Source organism: Cryptotermes secundus, unplaced genomic scaffold, assembly GCF_002891405.2.
Source record: "Cryptotermes secundus unplaced genomic scaffold, Csec_1.0 scaffold1720, whole genome shotgun sequence".
Taxonomy (NCBI): domain Eukaryota; kingdom Metazoa; phylum Arthropoda; class Insecta; order Blattodea; family Kalotermitidae; genus Cryptotermes; species Cryptotermes secundus.
The window spans coordinates 929629-944012 of NW_019739001.1; positions in this window are offsets into that span (position 1 = coordinate 929629).

Here is a 14384-nt window from a genome sequence, read left to right on the forward strand (position 1 = left end):
ATTTGTCACCTCCGCAAGTCAGTGGTTTTGTCTGCAGTCCTCAATGGGAAGACCAATGAGGTTTCAAGGACATCTGTATCATATACGGGGTCTTCCAAAGAGAATTCTACCATATTAAATTACATAATTATATTAATTATTATCAGAAAACGATTTAATATATTTGAAAACATAGACAAACTTCCCAAGTTTCATTTATCATTTCCATTCAAACGTGTTTCTTTTTACTGCCACTAGGCAGCGCTGTATGCGAAAATGGCGGCCATACAACAAAAGACGCGATTCGCGAAGTCAGAATCTGTTATGATTATGCAACGCAAGTTTCGCAAACAATTTCAAAGTGATCCACCAAGTAAGAAAACCATTTTTCGGTGATATCGACAGTTCCAGGAGAAAGGGTCCATTTGCAAGTGAAAAAGTCCAGGACCGCCCAGAATCCTATGCACGGAGCCCACGTAAGTCACTAAGCCGCTGTACTCGAGAATTAAGTATATCTCAAACAACACTGGATTGGTTATGAAAGTATTTCAGTATAGAACAACGCTTGATTTTTTAATGTATATTAATCTGATAAATAATATCTGCAATATACTTTGTATAAAATTACCTATAACCTTAAAAAGTATTGAGGTGAGAACACGGATTTGGTATACCTACTGTGTGAGGAGTAATTTAGGTCTGCACTCTTTATAAACAAGGGAAATTTGTTCAAAATCAATACAGCTTATTTGATTAAGTCAACATTACGTATTCCAAAAATACACTTATATCATCATTTACATATTTTCATGCTAATTTTTCTTTTATGATTTAATGGCTTTTCTTACTGGCATTCAACTAATTCACAAATAGAGTGAAATGGCAGAATTTACTTGTTTCTATTCTCAGTGTTTGATATATAAATATAGAGTAAAACCTCATTTAAAATTTATTTTGGGATCAGTGGATTTCAACACTAAATTCTGGTATATCTTAAACCAAAGGAATTTAACACTGAGATTATTGACTATGGATCATTTAAATTTATAATTCAATGAAGGGAAACTTTAAACGGGGAACATTACGTGGGGTTTCTAATTTACTCCAAAAAATAAAGTCATAAAGGAAACTCTTTCAGGTGTGGTAGAACAGGTAGAGAACATGCTCCGCCAAAAGTAATAAATTTCTACCAAATTATACGGAGTCCTATCTGTGAGATCATACCCTTCATAGCCACTACCTTGAGAACCTCAAATCGGTAACGGCTAGCTAACACAAGCATCTGAAGAACAAAATTTCGAGGATTATCTTATAAATTCAGTTTGAATAGTTTTAAAATCTTTAAAAATTTTCGATAGATGGGAGGACGTCCCATTCCACAGTATTAAGATATCAGGAAATTGGTGCTGATTTTAGTGCAATGTAGGACTCACACTTACAGAATCATAAGTGTTAAATGCTTCGAAGTGAAGCCTTGAACTTGGTTGGTCCAAATTTAAGTTCCTATCCTTCCATATCCATACTGTCACGTGTCCGGGGTTTCGTGACGAATAATAAGGGGTTCTGGATTGGATGTTCGGATGTGTTGACATCTTATTTTACAGTCTCCCCTATTCACAATTAATTATAGCGCCCCTGTTAATCTACCCACTTCACAGATCACTAGGACACGTTAACCGTTTCCTGACAACGGATCCGTTGGATATTCTGAAGTCTCCCAGGCAAGATATTATTGGGGATACCTGGTTGTATAATGAGCTGGGATAGCGTAGTCGTAATAGCGACTGGCTACGGACTGGACGACAGAGAGGTCAGCGTTCAAGTCTCGGTAGGGTCAAGAATGTTCTCTTTTCCACGTAGTCCAGACCGGCTCTGTGGTCCACCCAGCCTACTATATAATGAGTACAGGGGACTCTTTCCCGGGTTAAAGCGGCGGGGGCGAGAAGATGACCACTCGCCTCCAACTAGTGCCGAGGTCAAGAAAATGTGGAGCTATACATCCACTCCCTCATACACCTTAATGGCCTAGTGCTTAGTTATTTAAACACAGGGTCAACTTTACGTTTTACCTTTACCTTGGACGCATAAAAGATAGAGTTATTATTGGAACAGGCCATGAAGGCCCATAGGGTCGAGACGTCGAGGTTCCCATATTTTCTCTAGATAATAGGCTGCATATGATAAGATAATATATAAGGTTAGAGGATGTGGAATGGATTCATCTGGCTCAAGACAGTCCAATAACAGGCCTTTATAGCCCAGAGCTATAGAGGTGGAAAGTGTAGGGAACCGATGACAAGAACTGAAAGTGTAGAGATGTAGGTACGAGATATTAGAGAAGATTTTCATCTGTCGTAAACGACACCAAGGTTCTCATAAGTCCAGAGCGTGAATGAGTAAGTAAGTAGCCTCTTGTGGTAGAGGTAATGAACCTTCGAGTCGCATAGGAAGGGGGGAGTTCATGACGGTCTGAGCAAGCATTATCTTCTCAAGAAGGTTTCTGCTTCATGAAGCTGGTTAGTTAGTTAATTACTTTAATTATAATGAGGCTGGTTGTAGGCCACTTCAGCACTCAGTTTCATCCTTGACCTCTCTTCCAACTGACGTGGCTGAACCACTACCTTAATAGAGTGTTTACCTCGCGACAAGTGATGATGAATTATACATTACATGAAACATTCCGAGAGATCCTTCAAATGGGTCTATTAAAATTCCCAACCGCCACCAATAAGATGATTACGATTTTCCCTGGAAATTGAAACCCTTGCAAAGCTGTCGATTAGGAGTATCACACTGTTGTGTTTCTAAATACTACTATTAGAAGATCCCAGGCTACACACAAGACATTGCGTTCAAAATCATTGCTATTTAAAAGATGGACTTCTCTGATATTTGAGATCAGAAAGTAATAAGAAGTGTTCGGCGATCTACCAAAAGTTCAGTTGCATTGCATTTTTTCAGCAACGGAAACTATAAAATGCCATGGAAACGGGCAAAGAGAAGAAGTTGTTTTCTTTAAACAAAACAAACCAGGAAACCAAACAAATGCACTATTCTCTTTATAAAATTGTTAGTCGCTGGTTTCCCATCGCGGCGGCCCGGGTTCGATCCCGGGTCTGGTCAAGTGGGATGTTTGGTGGATAAAGTAGCGCTGGGGCACGTTTTCTCCGAGTACTTCGGTTTCCCCTGCCAAATTTCATTCCACCAGTTGCTCCACAATCACCCTCACCTATCATCTGGGGCTGGTACAATAGACCAGAAGTGGCCGCAGTACAAGGGACTTAGTCCCAACCCACCAGCAATAAAAAATAAGATCTAAAAGTTTGTGTTAATGATACAATAGTAAAAATATTATGTTTGTGGACATCCATCGTCCTGCTTTTATTTAAAAACAGGATGATATATTAATAAAGTTTGTAATAAATTTCGTAACCATCATAGTGGGGAGGGGCACGCGGTAGCGTAGTTGGTTGAGGCACTATGCTACAAGCCGGAAGGTTACGGGTTCGAGTTCCGATGAGATGGATTTTTCAATTTATCTAATCCTTCAAGGCCATAATATGACCCTGGGTTCGACTCAGCCTATAACAGGAATGAGTATCAGGAATCTTCCTGGGGGGTAAAGGGCGGCCTGCGCGTAAGGCTAATTCCAATCCCAGTCGGGGTATATACGTGTGCCCGCGTTTCATGGAGCTGAGCCCTTCTTGAGGAGAAGCCAAATCTGCAGCTACTCAAGAATTTCCCAGTATTTTGTGGAACCCGAAGATTCATTACCGTGTTCACAAAAGGCCTCCACTGGTCCATATCCTGAGCCAGATCAATCCAATCCATACCATCCCATCCTATCTCTCTGAGATCCATTATAATATTGTCCATCCACCCACGCCTTGGCCTTCCCTGTGGTATCTTTCCTTCTGGCTTTCCCACCAATATCCTATACGAATTCCTCGTCTCCCCCATTCGTGCTACGTGTCCAGCCCACCTCATCCTCCTTGACTTGATCATTCTAATTATACTTGGAGAAGAGTAAAAGTAATGAAGCTCCTCATTATGCAGTTTCCTCCAACCTTCTGTCACTTCATTCCTCTTCGGTCCAAATATTCATCTGAGCAGCCTCTTCTCAAACACCCTCAGTCTATGTTCTTCCCTTAATATCAGAGACAAAGTTTCAAACCCATACAGACCCACAGACAGAATTGTAATTTTGTGTATTCCAGTTGTTATGTTTTTGGACAGCAGACGTGAAGACAAAAGGTTCTGGACTGAATGGTAGCAAGCATTACCCGCTTTCTATCTGTAGCTAGATACCGCATGATGTAATAAGAAGGTAGGTTCCCCGTCTAGAAAGCCTGACCAAAGATCTAAAAAGCTTCATAGTTTGAGAAGTCAGATATTACTCGGAGTAGATTATGGGCCTAATTTCCGGACGCCTCCCAAATGAGAACACTTAGAACGTTTTGGCCATTTGTAGTTAAACGTGACGTGCCACAGGTTTCTGTAGCTACCAGTTAGGATGAAGCACTTCTGTCGAAGGGACTTTGAGATTTCATAGTGTCGGTTAGTGCGCATTTCATGCTTCAGGAGCCATGAAAGGGACTAGGGACAGACGAGTCTGTCCTATTCTGCCATCAGCATTAAAGCCCTCACTGTCTCCTTCCTTCTAATTACAGGACCACGCACAGCATACGTAGCGGCTTAACTTGTGGGAACCCCCTATGTGCTTGGACATGGAATCATTATGGCGCGCGGTCTATTAACACAGTATCACTTCGTCTGTTCCTGTCAAGTATTCCTCGCGATTTTATTGATAAAACACTTTGAATTCAAAAATATAATTATGCAGCACTTACCCTGAAATATGTTGCAGTGAAAGACACATATATATAATTAATAATTTCAACCGCAGTATAAACGTTTTTTGCCTGTGGTTCTGTATGGATGTGAAACTTGGTCTCTCATATTAAGGGAGGAGCACAGACTGAGGGTGTTTGTGAAGAGGATGTTGAGAATATTTGGAAAGAAGAGAGATGGAGTGACAGGAGGTTGGAGAAAACCGCATAATGAGGAGTTTCATAATTTGTGCTCTTCTCCAAGTATAATTAGAATGATCAAGACAAAGGGGATGAGGTGAGCAGGGCATGTAGCACGAATGGGGGAGAAGATAAATGCATATAAGATATTTTGGGAAAGCCAGAAGGAAAGAGACTACTGGGAAGACAAAGGCATATGTGGGTGGACAATATTATAATGGATCTTAGAGAGACAGGATGGGATGGTATGGATTGGATTGATCTGGATCAGGATAGTGACGTGTGGATGGCCCTTGGGAACACGGTAATGAGCCTTCAGATTCCATAAAATGCTGGGAAACTCTTGGATAGCTGCAGAATTGGCGGCTCCTCCAGAAGGGCTCAGCTCCATAAGTAAACAAGTAAGTATTATAAACATTTGGAATGTCCTTAATGGTTCTTAAATCATCAGCAGTTATAAAGTATGGCTGTGAGTTGAATACGGTTTGAAGAAAGGAATAGAAACACGCAAGAACTTATTCATACACAATCAGTATCCAGCCAGTTTAGTATGCTTCTATATCTACTCTCTACAACATATTACCGGTGCTGCCAAACCTCAAGAACGTGGACCACATAAAATTCTTTCAAGGCACAAAATAAAACACACTATTCTTGTTGGGTGCATGAAAAGGAATAACTGTGACACCTACAGATATCATAAGCGTTGAAAGTATTTAAACAAATTTAACAACAACGCCCGACGTTACAGGTTAAACTGCTTTCGAGGGTTCTTGAAAGGAATGGGCACTGCCATAGCTCAAGCGGTTACTCGCTGGCTTCCCACCACGGTGGCCCGGGTTCGATTCCGGGTCTGGTCAAGTGGAATTTGTAGTGGACAAAGTGGCCCTTGGGCGGGTTTTCTCCTAGTACTTCAGTTTCCCCTGCCAAACTTCATTCCATCATCATAATCACCCGGGGCAGGTACAATGGGCCAATTAGTCGCCACCGTGCCGAGTGGACCCAGCTGGACTCCACCCCTACTAAGCGAAAATTTAATTCTTGAAAGGAAAAAAGAAACTAAACTTTTAGACAATTCCGGCCTTGTCTGCAGCTGTGGCTGGAGAGGGGGCCGTGTGAAGTTCGTATACTTTACCGAGAATAATTTTGGCGAATTCACCAAGAGACCTGAATATATTTTTAACATAGACGAAAGGCAGAGGTATTTAAACGGCCCAAAGTAATATACTAGTTTTCTAAAGGAATGAGGCTGTCAAAGAATAGACCGGACCACCAATTCGCCAGATATCCTTTTCCCGAAATATATGCGATAGCGAGGTTTAAGGGAGTGGTCAGTATCATTGTCACTGGGTTTCGCTAGGTAAAACTGTCCCTGTACTTAACTAATTAAGCACTATGCCATGAAGACGTATGGGGGAGAGAATACATAGATCCACATTTTCTTGTCCTCGGCACTATTTAGAGATGAGTGGTCAGCTTCACGCCCCGGCTGCTTTAACCCTAAGGAAAGAGACCCCTTTACCATTGCGTAGGAGGTTGGGTGGACCCCAGAACCGGCCTGGATGAATGAAGAAGTGATAATTCTTGACCCTACCGGGACTCGAACTCCGAATCCTCGGTCGTCCAGCCCATAGTCAGTCGCTGTACCGACTATGCTATCTCGGCTCCTCACTGGGTTTTGTTAGTTTAAAAAATCCATGGAATCCTAATGCAATTCCTGATCACGCGTTTGCCTCATTTGAAGCTTTTAGCTTAAAGCAGTAAGCACTGACAGGGGGTGGCAGGGATTAAGCCAGGCGCTGCAGAAGACTCGTCAACATACGGCTCATAGCAATAGAATCCTGCCGCATTAGCAGGGAAAATAGAGATTCGTCAGCGGCAATGTTTACTGAAACGTTGATATCCCATACCCGGAGATAAACTCTTCGTTATGTCCCCCAAAATGTAGGTTGCGAAACTTACATCTCTCCTTCAAATGGATATTCTGTCAAAGAAGCAAATGATGGGCCATAAAGCTCTTTTGCCGGGGAAAAAGCTTGGAAATCAAGTATAAGAAATATGCCTGAAAATAATAACAAACTCCGTGGTTTTAGCCCGTAAGAGAACTATACCGATCGAGCGACCGCCGCTTATCGCCGATGTTAGTACAAATTTTAGCGGATAGAGGGTGTCGCGTGGTCAGCCCAACAAATCTGCAAGGCCGTTAATTTCGGTTTTCTAGACCGGATCCTCTCTTTCCTTGAAATAGCTCCTCTATTATCCTCACGAGGCTGAGTGAACCCCGTTCTAGACCCACTATTTCTCAGAAAATCTGGTAGCTCCGGGAATCGAACCCGGACTCTCTCAGTCTGTAGCCAGGAACTCTAACCACTAGACAACAGAGGCGGACGAAAGTGATAACAATAGATATAAATTATAGTTATTTCTATAAAGTATATCGGAAATAAGGAAATATATGTTTCTATTGTCCTATGGTGTTGATTGTTACAGTGAAGTAAATGGAAGAATGAGATGGTGATTCTCCCTGGAGTTTGCAGGATATGGTATCACAAAATATGTTTTGCTCTGTATCGAATGGAAAACTTCAAAATTCGTTCGGTAAGTATTTTCCTAAAATGTACCGTATTATCAGTATTGATCTGGGGAGGTGCTGGCAGCATACTAATCCAATATTGCTCGAATATAAACATTAACAACTACAGATAAAGCTTCTCTTTGAATAACATTCACCCTTATAATTTATGTCCGGAATTGTGATTATTCTTTTCTAACACAAGATTTTACTAGCGTTTTATGGCGCCTTCTACACAAAAATTATATCAGCGAACAAATCTATGCCAATGTACCATCATTCGTTTATTAGATAAAAGCGTCGCTACACGTCTCGACGCTGTTGTACGGTACATAACGGGATACGTAACATGAAGACGACACTTTACACTGTGTAAAAAAAGATAAAGTACATTAAATATTTACACGCTTTAAATAAAAGCATTAATATAATTAATGCATGAGCTTCCATATTATCTTTTCTGCTCCGAGAATTACCTGTTAGACGCAGTATCAAATTAACCTTGAGACGTCCAACACCGCACCCTCGTACCCTGTGTCCAAATGGTTATCAATGACAGCAGCGATTATATATAAATATTTCTAGTGCGGAGATAAAAGTAGCCGGGGTAGCGTAGTCGGTATAGCAACTGGCTATGGGCTTGACGACTAGGGTCGGAGTTCGAGTCCCGGTAGGGCTAAGAATTTTCTCTTTTATAAATCGTCTAGACCGTGTCTGGGGTCCACCAAACCTTCTCTCCAATGGGTACCCAGGTTTAAAGCTGCCGGGGTGTGAAGCTGACCATTCACCTCCAGCTGTGCCGAGGTCAAGAAAACTTGGATCTATTCATCCTCTCCCCCATACGCATTCATGACGTAGTGCTTAATTCGTTGAGCGCGCGAATAACTTCGCCTTTTTGGTACAGAGATAATACACCATTGGCTTAATATTAAATGTAGAAAGATATCACTTGCTTTCCACTTACATAAGAGTACTCGCGAACGTATGAGTCGAGTGGTTACCAATTCTGCTTTGCATTCAAAATGGCCCGGGTTGGCATATCGGCCTGAATATTGGTTATCATGACGCGCTTTTCAATAAAATATATAAATGTACATAAAACTGTGCAGTCTACACAACAATGTGGTGTAGTTGAAAACAAAGTAGACACTATCATATCAATATTTGTTGTATTTATTGTATTAATATTATTATTCATTGTATCAACATTTATTAAAGAATGAGGTGCAAATATTTAGATGCAATTCAACAACTGAGACTCTTATCATTGTACGCCTGATGATGACCCAGTATGAGGGTCGATACATGTAGCGTCAATAAAAACAAATGTTGGCACAATAGTGCCAAAGGCACTACGAAGACAAAACGAACTATGCAGATATTTCTTTCTTAATGCTAGTGGGGTGCGACTAAGTCCCTTGTACTGCGGCCACTTCTGGCCTATTGTACCAGTCCCAGATGATAGGTGAGGGTGATTGTGGAGCAATTGGTGGAATGAAGATTGGCAGGGGAAACCGAAGTACTCGGAGAAAACCTGCCCCGGCGCCACTTTGTCCACAATGAATCCCACTTGACCAGACTGGGGATCGAACCCGGGCGGCTGTAATGGGAAGCCAGTGACTAACCGCTTGAGCTATGGCGCGGCCATCTCTGCAGATATAGTGAGAGGAAGAAAAAGCGTCTTTGCCGTCAAAATAAGCGACGCCTATAAAAAGCACTGCCCTTTATAGAGCTACAAAAAAAGCTTCCTACTGCTTATTGTTTATATTACCACGACTAGTTCATTTTTGTGAAGTACTGATACATAAACGTGCTTTGCCTTACAATACTCAGACGTGTTATGAACGACAAATTTACAGTATAAGGCAGCCTCGCACTCGGGTAGCTTGTCTCGACGTTTCAAACCAGATCTTTTCCATCTAATTTGGACTATATTCAGATCCCTTCATAAGGAAGTTGGGAGAGCTAATATAGGTAGATAAGTTAATAAGAAACTTCATTAAATCTTCCTTGTCAAGAGATTGGAAATAGGCAACCCTTATTTAATACATGAAAGGAAATGTTTCTAAGGGTGTGTTCCACAAAGACTGTACGCAACAACTCTCTACTCCTCGCACCTATTTGGTCTCAGGAGATATTACAATTGATTAAGATTTCTTCCTCTTCAAGAGGCACCTCTCTCTCGATTTAAACTTAGTTTAAGAGTTCTTTTTCAACTCCTGCTCCTCAAGTTAGTCATTTTGAATTGTTCTGCCTTCAACTGAATTCATCTTTCCACCTTGTCTTGGCTCGTCCTTTATTTCTGTGTCTTTCAAGTTTGTCAATCAGTAATCTTTTTGGAAGTCTTCTTTCATCCATTCTTATAATGCGTCAATATAAATTGTTCTTTCGCTCTTCTTCCCCCCCCCCTTTCAAGTCATATATATTTAGCTTCTTCAGTATTTCTCTCTCTCTCTTAAAGTGTAGGAGGGTATATCCATGCAAGGATCTTAGTAACTTCATTTCGGCGTCAGATTACGAAAGTGCAGATGAAGTTTAGAAGTAATGTAAAAATTAATTTTTCTATTAGGCATAAATCCGGTTTAGAGAACCGAGATTAACGGCAGCAGTGATCCTTTGCGCTGACCACGCGACACCCTCTATCGGTTGAAGTTGGAACTAACTTCACCGACAAGCGGCGGTTGCTCGGTCGGTATAGTTCGCCTGCGGGCTAAAGCTACGGAGTTTTTAATAGGCATAATTTTTTTAAACTATATTCACATCACTGGAGAAAAGAATTGAAATTTGTGTCCAAGCTTGGATACATATATTTTCGAAACGTAGTCCTAGGAATCTGCAAGCTTTGATGTTGATGGTTGATGGGCCATTGAAATTAAATATAGACAATTTTATCATATTTCCTTATGTACCATTTGCTTCTGTGCTAAGAATTTGGTCTATGAGCGAAATTTTGAGGTTACATCAACAAAAATTGAACAACTTAACATTGTACGAAAGGAAATTACTAACCTCCATCTGATGCTCAAGGTTAAGAAATACTGTGTTGTCAATTCGTTACAATTTACCAGTAGAAAGTATATAGAAAAATGCACCACTAACCCATATAGTAATTAATAATTCATATTTCCTGCTAGCTTCACTATTTTTTCCCCTTTGGCGCTACAGCCCCAATTTGGGCCTTGGTCAACCTCCATGATACTCTCCGTTTCACTTCGGTTTTACTAGATCTTACACATTCGGTAGGACTCCTTGGGCGGGTGGTCAGATCGTCACAAGGCCTATACCTGTACATAAACATAGAAAAACGCACACAAAAATACACAAACACACAAACACTGAACATCCATGCTTTGAGTGGGATGCGAACCCACGATCCTGGATTCCGAGCGAGAGAAGTCAGTGCATGCCTTAGACAACTCGGCTACTGTGATCGGCAGTTTCACTCTACTAGATATAAGATTTCAGATCCTCTTTGGTTAGGTTTCGGATGATAGGTATCGACGTTTGACAGTAGTCTCCTGCCTCCATTAGCCTCCGAAACTTGATACTTATGTACCATACTACACTATGTCGTATACCAGAAGACAGAAACATTTTGGGGACGGTATAACTCATAAATGTTCCCCAGAATTCTTTATTGCTCAATAAAACTCAAAATCACCACGTCGGATCCTCCGGTTCTCCAGCAATAACTGTTTAATCTTTTTTTTTTCCTTGGCACTACATCCCCAGTGAGCCTAGGCCTACCTCCATGAACCTCTCCGTTCACTTCGGTTTTTCTAGATCTTACAAACAGGGTAGGACTCCTTGGGCGTGTGATCAGCTCGTCGCAAGGCCTCTACCTGTAGACAAACACAGAAAAACGCACACAAACATCCATGCCCTGAGTGGGATTCGAACCCACGATCCCGGCTTCCGAGCGAGCGAAGACAGTGTATGTCTTAGACCGCTCGGCTACCGTGACCGGCAATTGCTTAATCTTAGGGCTGTACATTCTGTAGTGTGACGTCATTGCTATCTCTCTGTCTCTTTCTCTCTCCTGTTAGTGGTCGCTGTGATAGTCTTGCTATTAATCATCAATGCCGGCGGCAAGTGATGAAACGGGCCCTGTCATCCAATTTGTCATGCCGCAAACTATTCACTGCATTAGAAGCTACCAGCCTAATTACAGACTGCGATTGTTTCAATGCCATGATTCGCTATCATGAGTACGTCACGTGTCCCACGGCTGTCATCTCACATCCCACACCATTTAAAAGACCCTTTCAGATTGTCATGGAAAGAGCTAAAGCATTATCCCTACACCGGTTTGCCCATGTATTGCATTACATAACAGCCGATGCAGAAAAATCTGGCCACAAATCTCTGGGTTAACTTGTCGTCATGACTTGGTACTGTTCAGTAGTTCTGAACAGTTCCAATTGCTCAACCCCCTCCACATAATCTAATTAATTATCCTAACACCGCCTCCAGGCGTCGACAATGACGAGATGTCCGAATCAGTTCCACTAATTAGTTTCAGGGAAAGGTCTGAGGTTTGATTACCGCCGTTCGTGACAGCAGGAAGGCTTAAAGGGGATGATTCGTTGTTTACTAGAAACGGTGAAACTGAAAACTGTTAAATGATACTGGTGAAGGATAGACAGCCCGTAAGTTAATATAAAAATTCGCTTAGTGAGGGGTGGAGTCCAGTTGGGTTCACTCGGCACGGTGGCCACTGATTGGCCTATTGTACCTGCCCCGGGTGATTATGACGATGGAGAATTTGGTGGAATGAAGATTGGCAAGGGAAACTTTAGTTCTCATTGAAAACCTACCCAAGGGCCTTTTTTTTTCCACTGGCGCTACAGCCCCAATTTGGGGCTTGGCCCACCTCCATGAAACTCTCCGTTTCACTTCGGTTTACTAAACCTTAGACATTCGGTAGGACTCCTTGGGCGGGTGATCAGCTCGTCGCAAGGCCTCTACCTCTATACAAACAGAAAAACGCACACACACAAACTAAATATCCATGCCCTGAGTGGGATTCAAATCCACGATCCCGGTTTACAAGCGAGCGAAGACAATACATGCCTTAGACCGCTCGGCTACCTTGACCGGCCCTGTAATATTTAGTGTCTTTATTTTATTTCACATTGGCCCAAATATTATCCTCAGCGCTCTGATCTCGAACAATATCATTGTATAGCGATTGCTATATCCTGCGATATAACACCGTATAATATAGTATAAAGCTACCGACGTTTCTGAGTAATGTGCTGCTTCTGTCTTCAAAACAGATGAGACATGATGACGAAGACAACATTACAGAATAAACCTGAAGAAGTAAGCAGCGGATTCCTCTGAAACTTCTGTACTCTTCTACCAAACTCAATGACATAAAGTCTCAGTAGACAAGAATGTTCGTATTATCACGTGTATGCAGTGACTATGGACGGGGTTTGGATAGATGATCGGATTCCCTCTACTATTTGCTACAGTGCGTGACTGCAATTTATAATTCATTATCACATAACAATGTCCACAAACACGTCTTAAATGGTCGTTTCCGGGTAACGGCTTTCAAGAACGGACGTCCCCTTTCCTCTGGGTTCCCGATCTACCCCCGGCCTCAGCTACCAGCTTCTCACAAGGACTGAACCTCAACAGTTCTCTCACTCATACACTCACTGACTGAATAGTTCAGTCTCACTCACCAGCCATCTAACTCAACTCAACTGACTCTCACAAACTAACTTAACATCTCGGCACGGATCGCACAGAAAACACCATTCTATTATTGCTGTGCAATTGTTGCCGTTGAAATATGCTGTCGTATAGCAGCTTCTTTCGCGGTCGTTCCATAGCAACGGGCTACATGCTACAATATTCACAGTCTAGAGAACGTCAAATCTAACTTCAATATGTATCCTTTTCTTGGGGCGAGAAACCAAGTTACGCAACCATACGAAGTAACATGTAGAATTATAGTTATTTATATTTTCTTATTTTAAATTTTGTTTATATTATTAGACGGGGAAATATAGGATTATATATATCGACTTAAAGCCACCATTCTCCAACATTAACTTGCCCTTAACATTTTACTGAATGTAATTCACTCTTCTATCATGAAGACAGAGGCATTATATTCCTCCAACACACTGACGTCCTTTCTGCTAAACTACACGTCATCGAATTTCAGAAGATAGTAATGACCAATTGTTAACTTTAATGGGCGAAAAGTGGCAATGAAACGAGTTCTCTCCGAATACATAGGTTTCCCCTTCCATTTCTCATCCAAACCAACTGCCTCACATCCGAAAACCCTACTATAATCAACTCTTTGTAGCCTCGGTTCTGAAATAAGCAATTCAAACGTGAAGTTATCTCACAATATTTATTTCAAATATATAATATTATCAGACCAACAGGAATAGTATTTTAAATGATATATCTCGTACATAACATGGAAAAGGTTAAAAGACTAAGACATAATACATCAGACAGGCTTTGATATGAGAAGTTATTACGGATTCAGGGCCTTCCCGCAAAGCAGTGGTCAGACCGCAGCAGCCGGTGTCAGACTCCGGCCCCTTACCTGATATACACTACGACATACACAGTGCGTAATACGTCAATGCGACTGCCATGCGCACGCTGTTCCCATGTCGCAGTAATTATTCATGCAGCTCCTCGTCTCCCGACCGAGCACCCCCCCCCCTCACATTTTCAATCCTGTTTCAGCGGAATAACAAATGTCTGTCTCCTAGAGAGGAGAAGTCCACGAGGGCGGGCTGGGGATGGGTGAAATAAGGAAAGAT